Genomic DNA, 10629 nt, shown 5'->3' on the forward strand with positions numbered 1-10629 from the left:
TCCCATGCCCCTCCTCAGGGTGTCCTGCACATGCAGGGCTGGCTGGGCCGGAGAATCACCTGCAACCCTCAACCCCTGAAGGTCCCCAAACCTGTGCATTGGAGCCCTGGTGAGCTTTTCAAAGCCCCGTGTGCAGGTCCCCATCAACAAGTCAGAGTCTCTGTGGTGACGCCTGGCCTTTGGTGTCACCCAACAGGCCACAGAACAAGCTTTTCCCTGAGGAACCAAGACACCTGCTCAAGCCTCTGCTCATTCCTGTTGGTGGTTCTGCTTGTAGCCAGCAACGCCACATAATACCCAGGACAATTTGATGACACACAGGGATACCAGGAGGGAGCTTTTGAGACCAGGATGGTCCTGGGAAAGTCGAGGTGTCTGTGATCCTCGGTAAAGGTCAGGGCTGTGAGCTGGGAGAAGGAAGGAGGGATCCCGAGGAGGGCAGCCGAGGCAGGCGTTGGGGGTTCATGATGGAGGCGTGTGGGGCCTAGGCCTGGTGAGGAGTGAGCAGGGCCCCAATGGAAGGAGGAGCAGGGTGCACTCTAGGCAGGGGTGAAGGGGCTGCCAAAGAGGGAGGAGTCAGAGGCAGATGGGGTCCTGGGGAGAAGCACCAGGAGAGGCAGGCCACACCGAGCGGAGCCTGAATGCACATGAGGGAGCTGAATCCTAGGCTTCAGGTAAAGCATAGAAGAAGCGGCTCAGTCCCTCTGAGGCTAGGACCCAAAAATGTCTGGAAGATTGGAAAAGGCCACCATCAGAGAGGCGTTTGATGTCCGGAAGGCTGGAAAAGGCCATGATCGGCAAGTTTTGTGAATGGGTCATCTCTCCCAGCATCCTGTGGGGTGAGCTGTGGGGGCCTCGAGCAGCTGCTACTGAGCCCCGGCACCTCCCTCACAGTCCAGATATTTCCAAGCTGTTCCTGCCTCCCTGGCTATCCTTCAGTGACCTCAGCCAGGACGGAAGATAAACCAGCCACCAAACACGTATCCCTGGGACCGCAGCACCTGGCCAGCCTGGACCACACGGCAATGGGTGTTGGGCCTTCGTTCCTGGGACCCCACACCTGGCCAAAAAAGGGGTGGCTCCTCAAAGTTGGGAGCCCTCCAGGCTGTGATGAAAGGCTGTTTCATGAATTGCGCATGAGGTCATCTAGAGAGGGACTAATTCCGTGGTGGTAGAGATAAGGGCCTTGCATTCAAGGGCCTCACTTTTCAAGATATTTAGCAATGCAATGGATTATTTTTGGGAGAGGAATTTTGAAAAGTCCTGGGCGTAAATAAGTAAATAACTAAAGCTAAAAATTGTCTCCAAGCCTTGGTGTGGCCTACGGGTCTTCTCTGAGACTGCCCACTTGTGGGTGGGCTCTTCGTGCTAGTTAACAAAGCAGTCAGTTCCCTCGTGGTTACCATCTGTGTTAGTCCCTTTTGCATTGCTATAAAAGGATACCTCTGACTGGATAATTCATAAAGCAAAGAAGTTTATTTTGGCTCATGGCTCCGTAGACTGTACGAGCAGGGCACCAGCATCTGCTCAGCTTCTGGTGAGGCCTCAGGAAGCTTACAGTCATGATGGAAGGCAAAGGGGAAGCGGGTGTGTCACATGGGGAGAGACGAACAAGAGAGATGCCAGGCTGTTTTAAACAACCCCTTATCAAATGAATGAATCAAATGAGTGAATGAGAACTCACTCATCACCAAGGGATGGTGCTCAGCCATTCATGAGGGATCCATCCCCGTGATCCCAACACTTCCCACCAGGCCCCGGCACTGGGAATCCAGCACCGGGGACCACATTCCAACATGGAATTTGGAGGGGACACACATCCAAACACATTACCATCAGTACTATTTTCGTGGACTATAGCCACTCGTGCCTTGACTCCTGACTTCCCTGGGCTGAAAGTACAGCAGTATTTTTTTTTTTTTTTTTCTGAGACAAGATCTTGCTCTGTCACCCAGGTTGATGTGCAGTAGTATGGTCATGGTTCACTGCTGCCTCTATCTCCCCAGGCTCAGGTGATCCTCCCACCTCAGCAATTTTTAAAAATTGCATAAACAATGTCACCATGTGTCATGAAGACAATAAGTGACTTAAACATCTCTGTTTGCTGGGCGCAGTGGCTCACACATGTAATCCCAGCACTTTGAGAGGTGGAGGTGGGCAGATCACCTGAGGTCAGGAGTTCAAGACCAGCCTGGCCAGTACGGTGAAACCCATCTGTACCAAAAATATAAAAGTTAGCCGGGTGTGGTGGCACACACCTGTAATCTCAGCTACTTGGGAGGCTGAGGCAGGAGAATTGCTTGGACCTGGGAAAAGGAGGTTGTAGTGAGCCAAGGTCATGCCACTACATTCCAGCCTGGACAACTGAGTGAGACTCTGTCTCAAAAACAAACAAACAGGCAAACAAAAAAACTATTTCTGTAATTGTTGTTATAGAGTGTGTGTGTGTGTGTGTGTGTGTGTGTGTGTGTGTTTTGAGACAGAGTTTTGCTCTCTCGCCCAGGCTGCAGTGCAGTGGCGCCATCTCAGTTTACTGCAACATCCACCTCCCAGGTTCCAGTGATACTCCTATCTCAGCCTCCTGAATAGCTGGGACTACAGGTGTGCATCACCACACCTGGCTAATTTTGTATTTTTAGTAGAGATAGAGTCTCACCATGTTAGCCAGGCTGGTCTTGAACTCCTGACCTCAGGTGATCCACCCACCTCGGCCTTCCAAATTGCTAGGATTACAGGCATGAGCCACCGTGCCTGGCTGTCATTGTTGTCATAATGTGTGTGCAGTAAATAACAGAAGAAGAAGAAAGGCAGTCACAATACCAGCATCCCCAGGCAACTGCTTCCATTTTGTTTTTCTTTGTTGTGATCTTTGTAATTATTTCTTTAATGAACAGGAGTAATGTGGGTGTCCCGAGCAGCTATGGGCAGCCAGTGTGGATGCAGAGCGGGGGTAGACAGGTATGTGGACACTCAGGGACCAAGGCCCATCAGTAGCCCCATGGGGATCAGGAGGTGGGGGCCAGAAAGGGTGCCACCTCACAGGGAGATGAGGCAACTGACACACAGTGGCTATGGGGAGAACCCCAGGAGCAGGCTGGCTTCTGCTGCTGAGCTGGACCTGCTAGGGGCTCCATTCCAAGCACTGGAGGCTAGGTGTGGGGCTTCTGATGAATCCTCAGACCAAAGAGCCCCTGGTCTCTTCAGAGTCTCATTGGCAGTAAGTGGCAGAAATCATTTACCATCAATGATAAGAAGCCCAGCCCACACCAGCTTAAGAGGAAAGGGCAATTTGGTGCCTCACATCACTGAAAAGCTCTGGTGCAGCGCCAGCACTGCTGGAGTTGGGGCCTGAAGGCTATCGGCAGGCCCCTGCGCAGGTCACTCTTGGGAAGGCCTGCCCCTCCAGCAGCGCCAGGCGTCCAGACCCCTCCTTGGAAGGGGAAAAGGATTAACTGATTGTGGAGGCCTGCGTCACGAGACTATCAGCACGGGTGGCTCTAACAAACTGCAGTAGACTGGGGGACTTACACAAAAACCCCTCATTTCTCATAGCAGAGGCTGGGAAGTCTGAGATCAAAGTGCTAGCAGATCTGGCATCTGGTGGGGGCCCACTTCAGGTTCACAGATGGCTGCTTTCTCTCTGTCCTCACATAGCAAAGAGAGAGATGAAGCAAGCTCCCTGGTGTCTCTTCTGATAAGGGCACTAATCCCACCATGAGGGGCTCCACCCTTGTGACCTCATCACCTCCCAAGGGCCCCACTTCCTATGCCCATCCCACTGGGGATTAGGGTGTCAATGTATGAATTTGGGAAAGACACAAACATTTAGTCCTTAGCAGACAGCCAGAACAAAATACCACACACTGGCTGGCTCAGACAGCAGAGAAATTCATTTTCCCACAATCCTGAAGGCTAGAAGAAATCAAGGAGTTCACCTAGAGATCAAGGTGCTGGCAGGGGCAGTCGCTTCTCAGGCCCCTCTCATTGGCTGGGAGATGACTGTCTTCCTCTGTGTCCCGACATGGTCTTCCCTCTGTGAGTGTCTGTGTCCTAATCTCTTCCTCTTATAAGGACAGCAGTCATATTGGATTAGGGCCCACCTATGTGACCTTGTTTTATCTTAATTACCTCTTTAAAGACTGTATCAACCAGATATCGTTACATTCTGGGGTTCCGGAGGTTAAGATTTCAACACGTGAATTTTGGAGGGAGACAATTCAGTCTGTAATAGAAGATAAAGTCCCGGGCCTAGGGGACGGGGGGTGGGGGGAATGATATCGGCTGCCTTTGGTCGCACCCTCACTGTCTGCCAGGAAAGGTGCGAATTGCTTCTCATATGTATAGTCATGATGGGGTGAAAGATTGGCCTGTGCCAAGTGTTGAATGGTGGCTCCCATAAAGGTATGTCCACATCCATATCCCTAGAAACCTGGGAATGTGACCTTGGTTGGAAAAAGGGTCTTTGTAGATGTAATGAAGTGAAAGATCTTGAGACGAGACCATTCTGGGTTACCGGGGTGGGCCCTAAACCCAATGACGAGTGTTTCCGTAAAAGAAGAGGAGAGACAGACACACAGAGGAGAAGACCATGCAACCACAGGGGCAGAGACCGGGGCAATGCAGCCACAGGGAACACCTGGAGCCACCAGATGCTGAAGAGGCACGGGCCAACTCTCGCCCAGTGCCTCTGGAGGGGAGCATGGCCCCGCGACCCCTCAAGCTGGAACTTCTGGCTCCATAATTGTTTTAAGTCACCAAGTTTGTGGTGATTTATTGTGGCAGGCCCAGAAACTAATACAGCCCCCGAAAGTTAAATCATTAAAATATTTGAAGAAAGCATAGGTGATTCAATGGAACTGAACTCTGGGATTGCCTGTCGGGTTGAGGTCAGCCAGCACTTCCATCCAGTGAGGCAGGACGGGAAGAGGATGTTGAGTTAGCAGGAGGAGAAGGTTTGGTGCAGAGAGGGGCATTAGCCTGCAGAGGCAGAATCGGGAGGTTTTGTGGGAGAGTCCCCAAATGTTTTGTTCATTTTCATTTTTCATTTATCATATATTTCTAACTATTTGCAAATGTCCTGAGCCACATGAAGGCAGGTACACACACACATGCTCCTTTCTCTCTGTCTCTCACACACACACACTCTTTCACACACACACACTCTCTCTCTCACCCCTCTCATTCTTTCTCTTTCTCTTTGTTTGTTTGTTTTGAGATTGAGATGGAGTCTTGCTCTGTCCCCCAGGCTGGAGTGCAGTAGTGCTATCTCGGCTCACTGCAAGCTCTGCATCCCGGATTCACGCCATTCTCCTGCCTCAGCCTCCCAAGTAGCTGGGACTACAGGCGCCCACCACCACACCTGGCTAATTTTTTGTATTTTCAGTAGAGACAGAGTTTCACCGTGTTAGCCAGGATGGTCTCGATCTCCTGACCTCGTAATCCGCCGGCCTCGGCCTCCCAAAGTGTTGGGATTACAGGCGTGAGCCACCGTGCCTGGCCTCATTCTTTCTCTCTCTTAGTCTCACTCTCACACCTACTCACACACATTCAGGGTGACCAACTGCTTATAAATTGGAACTTAAATCTTTGACTTTGATGCTAGTTAACTCGATTTAGTGCAAACCTTAGAATAAAGCTCTTTTCATCCCTGTGACAAAACTGTTAACGATTGTTACCATTGACAGCTAGATGTCTTTGCGAATCAAAATTTCCTTAATTTTCTATAACTAGAAAAAAAAATGCAAAAATAAACTGGAAACAAGGCTGATGTAAATCCACCCACCATAAACTTCAATGTTTCATGTTACCCCTGCCATGATTTGGACTCGAATACATATCATACTTAAAGAAACACAGCCCAGATAGTAATTCCAATGTTATTTATACCTTTCCAAAACAGCTAAAATATCTGGTCTCCAGATATTTTTACTAAAATCTCCAAGTGTGTTCCTATTTTTTAGCACTGAAATCCCAGGGGATCCTGGTAGGTGGCATTTTCTATGGAATATACCCTGCCTCCACCCTCATTATTTTCTTTCCCTTTGAAGAGAGAAAAAGAAAATTGACCTCTTTGGCTTTTGTCCTTTGAGAGCAGGGGAGCATGGCAGCTGTACAACTCCTCTTGTTAATAATTTTAACCCTGTCCCATCACAGTTTTACAGTTGAATACATGAGATCCATTTACACCCATAAACTACTGCTTTGGTCTATTTTACAGATTAGCAATATGTATCATAAAGGTGGGGGGGTCACCATTAAATGTAAACTTAAAAACCCACCGGCATGGAAAGAGGAAGTCCAGGCAGTTAGTGGCTGTCTGGATTTATCCATCAGGTCCAAGGGCATGAGGCTAGATTAGGCCCTAACCTTCATGGGGTCCCCCCTTGTCTGAAGGCTGTAGTCCCCAAAACTCCTCAACCTCTGGGCTCCCCTCTGAGGCCCATCAGGTGCCATTCCAATGACTCAGGCTTCTGGAAATTCCAGCCAGAAATCCTTCTGGGGGAATCCATTCATTTAGCTCCTTGAAAAGGCACCTCTCAAAGTAAATTAACAATTTGGCAGTTCTGTTTCAACACTTAAGTCTGCTGTGAGTTTAATCACATGAGTCAGGTTGCCCAAGTCTTCCAAGAGCCATGGGACATTTGCTAGTGAAATGCCAGCCTGGGGCTTCCTGGTGAAAACCCAGATCATCACCGTCCCTTGCCATCTCTCATCAGGGTGACATCAGATGATAAACAGCATAAGCATCAGGATTAGTTTGTCAAGAGTAGGACATTTTGAGCCGGGCAATGTGGCTCATGACTATAGTTCCAGCTACTTGGGAAGCCAAGGCAGTAGGATCACTTGAGGCTAGGAGTTCAAAACCAACCTAGGCAACATAGCTCGACCCTGTATCCACAAAAGGAAAAAAAAATAGCTGGGCATGGAGGTGTGTGCCTGTAGTTCTAGCTACTTGGGTGGCTGAGGAGGGAAGATTGCTTGAACCCAGGAGTACGAGGCTGCATTGAGCTATGATTTGCGCCCTTGCACTCCAGCTTGGGCAGCAGAGTGAGACTCCATCTCTTTAAAAAAGAGTGGGGATATTTCGATACAAACCATCTGGCTTCAGGTAAACCCCTGCCAGGCTGTGGCCTGTGGAAGGTGGAACAGTCAGCTCACCTTCTGGAAGGGCCACACCAGTGAGTGCCAATGGTGGTGACATCCGACTCATGAAGGGTTTGTGTGGTTTGGGACACTACTTAGTGGAGGATTTCTTTTTGAATTTGGACCCCTGCTAGTCTCATCCCAAGACTGGGTGTTAAGGAGGCGCTTGCCATGCCATTGCGGAGAGTGTCACTTGGTTCTGGGTGACGAGGGCGTGAGTCCTGTGCTTGCACACAAGGATACGCTGTAGGCACCAATTCTGTAAGGAAAGCCGGAGTGTAGATGGGTGAGCCAAGGCTGACTTGTTTCCAGATTATGACAGAAAAAAAAGTGCTTAAGAAAGACTGGGATAGCTGCACATTCTTTCCTATCATTATGACAAGTGCAATCAACATTTGTTGCCTAAAACCCGGCTGCAGCCCTGGGCCATCTGTGGGACGGGGCAGCTGCCGTGTTGCCACTTGCTCATCTGACTTTGAATTGGTTGGCGGCTCCAGAATGCATTGGAAAGTGAAGTTGCCTTTCATTTGGAACTGATGTAGATGCCTACTCAGTTCCTGTTAGGGCGTGGGGCTTTGAAGGGAGCTAAGAAATTCTCTAATGTTGGCAAAAAGTTCATATTCTAATTCATGTTTAAAGTAGATAATAGCCCTTTCCAAGCAAAAATTTCCTGTCCTGGAGGAGAAGGCCTAATCAGCCTGGATGTCTTCTCCCATTTCTAACCATTTTGGAGAGTAATGAAAATGCGTGCTTTAAATTTATCAGAGGATCTTCCAAATGTGCAAATGCAATTTGTAGGGATGGGGACCGTCACTCTAGAGTCGTCTGTGTCCCACTTGGGAGAGTGTTCTGGGCTTTGTGGTTTGAAGGTCATGACTCCAGCAGTGGTGCCTATGTCACCTCCTCCCACTCCACATCCATGGCAGACATCACTAGCCAATCACAGCATCTCTTCCCCAACCCACACACCCTTCTCAACACTTGCTTCAGGCAGCGCTCCCAGTGACTCTTGTGGCCTTGTGGCCTCCCAGTGACTCTTGTGTTTGCCTCTCTGGGCTTATTATTCAACAATTATGAAGTAGGCACTGAAATGGTGCTGGGAATACAATGGCGAGCCAAAAGAGAAAAAGCCTCGGCTCTGGTGGTGTTTATAGTCTACAAGGGGCTGATGTGGCAAGGGGACCACAGGAACAAATGTACAATTATGCCAGAGGAAGGGCAGGCACGCTACTAGGAGAACTTATTCTGGGGACATTGAGAGGAAAGACAGTTGGGTTCTGGAGGGTGATCGGGGTGGGGAGTGTGGGTGGGAGTTTCGGAAGGGGCGCCTGGCAGCAGGGAGTAGAATTGTCCAATGTGGCTGTGGCACAGCTGGCCTACAGGTCTTCTTCTTCTTCTGTTTTCTTTTTTTTTGAGACCGAGTCTCACTCTGTTGCCTAGGCTGGAGTGCAATGGCGTGATCTTGGTTCACTGCAACCTCCGCCTCCCGGGTTCAAGCAATTCTCCTGCCTCAGCCTCCTGAGTAGCTGGCGTTACAGGCATGTTCCACCACACCCCGCTAATTTTTGTATTTTTAGTAGAGATGGGGTTTCGCCATGTTGGCCAGGCTGGTCTTAAACTCCTGACCTCAGGTTATCTGCCCGCTTCAGCCTCCCAAAGTGCTGGAATTACAGGCGTGAGCCACTGCGCCTGACCAGCCTGTGAGTTTTGAGCGCTAAGACATCAGACCAGACAGGGCCCTGCAGGTCACACTGAGGATCGCGGGCATCACTGAGAAGGAGAAAAGCAGCCCCTGGTGTCTGGGAGCTGGCCGGGCCCCTAGAGCTGGGCCTAATGTTGTTAGGAGCTGTCCTGGCCCTCCCAGCCCCACCCTGGTGTCCTCACAGAGCACCAACAAGGTCCCCTGAAACGGTTCGGAAGTGCGACAGAACAAGGCCACCCCGCAGACGTGTCTAAGCACAGACAAAAGCCAGGTCACAGTTCAAGCCAACAGCAGCAGATGTCCTCTCTGGGTTAAACTGAGTGACGCTGTTTCCTTCCCTCCTGTGGGCTGCCCTCCCTGCAGATAAGGTGTATAGGGGTGCCCCATCAGAGGCCTGTGCCCCCTCCCTGAGAGCACCCAATCTAGAGCAAAGCCTACTTCTTTGAACCTGCCTCAAAGTCACCATCCTCTGTGGAGGCACCCCATGGCTGCTGGGGGCAGGGGCATCCTCCTGTTCAGCCCGCACCTGTTCAGCCACCAGTGATGATCACAAGGAGCCCAGGGTTGGGGAAGGGGTGGTGTTGCCATCTTCTCTTTTCTCTCATCCTCCTCTTGCTCAGGTCTGATCCCTAGTGAAGGGGCAGCTAAGAAACGAGGGGATGCAGCTGGGAGGATGCGACCTGACCACTGCCCTCATGGTGATCCAGCGTGGGATACCCGAGGCCCAATAGGCTGCTTCCAAATGATCCTTGTTTCTGGGCACTGAGCTCTCCAGGAGGTGCCCCACTCCACACTCCCTGGGGATGGTCATGCTGAGTGTCTTTGATCTGATGAACTCATTTCCTTAAGGGCTGGTGCCTCAAGCCTCCCTCTAGCTGGGTCCTCGGGCCCCCCTCCAGCTGTCCAGGGTGTGTGGCCCACAGCATTCAACTTTTGGTTTGACTTTGGAGATGCTCCTAGCCTTGCCTTCACTCTGCCATCCCAGTGCTGCCTGGGGGTGGCCAGTTTTGTTGGGGGTGGCCAGCTTTTATTCTCTTATTTGTCCCCTCTCATGTTCCATTTTTATCCTATGAGAATGCCCTTTTTTCAATCCTCCCTGAGATTGGCTACTTTTAGGATCCAGCTGATTGGTGTGTTTTACAGAGCGCGGATTGGTGCATTTTACAACCTTCTTGCTAGCTACAGAGTGCTGATTGGTGCATTTTACAGAGCACTGATTGGTGCATTTTACAATCCTCTTGCTAGTTACAGAGCGCTGATAGGTGCATTTTACAATTCTTTTGTAGGACAGAAAAGTTCTCCAAGTCCCCACTAGACCTAGGAAGTCCAGTTGGCTTCACCTTTCACCAGAAGTGTGCCAGCCCACTGGGCATCCTCAGGAGGGGTGGATCCATGGTGTGTCCAGCGCTGCAGGGGAGCAATAATGAGGATCCTTACAGAACCCTGTTAATGCGATTGGAGATGGGGGAGGGAAGCTCTGTCTGCTCTCCTTCAATGTGGGGTATCTAGAGCTCTTCCCTAAAATCCGCTCCTCTTTCCCAAAAACCCCTGCAGCTTTATTTCCCCGCTGCGGGTAAGGAGGTTGGAAGGCTGCGGGGTCCCAGCCTGGAATGTGGAATCCCTTGTGGGGCTGCTTTCGAGGAAACTCCCACAGAATGTGCCAGCACCAAGCTCTCAGCGATTCCGGCACACAGCTGTTCCGTCCTGAGCAGGTCAGTCCGGGGTAGTCTGGGGACAGGAGGGAGACCCCAGGACTCTTCCCATCCTTCTTTTCCACCTGTATT

The sequence above is a fragment of the Chlorocebus sabaeus genome, chromosome 29 (assembly GCF_047675955.1).
Source record: "Chlorocebus sabaeus isolate Y175 chromosome 29, mChlSab1.0.hap1, whole genome shotgun sequence".
NCBI lineage: Eukaryota > Metazoa > Chordata > Mammalia > Primates > Cercopithecidae > Chlorocebus > Chlorocebus sabaeus.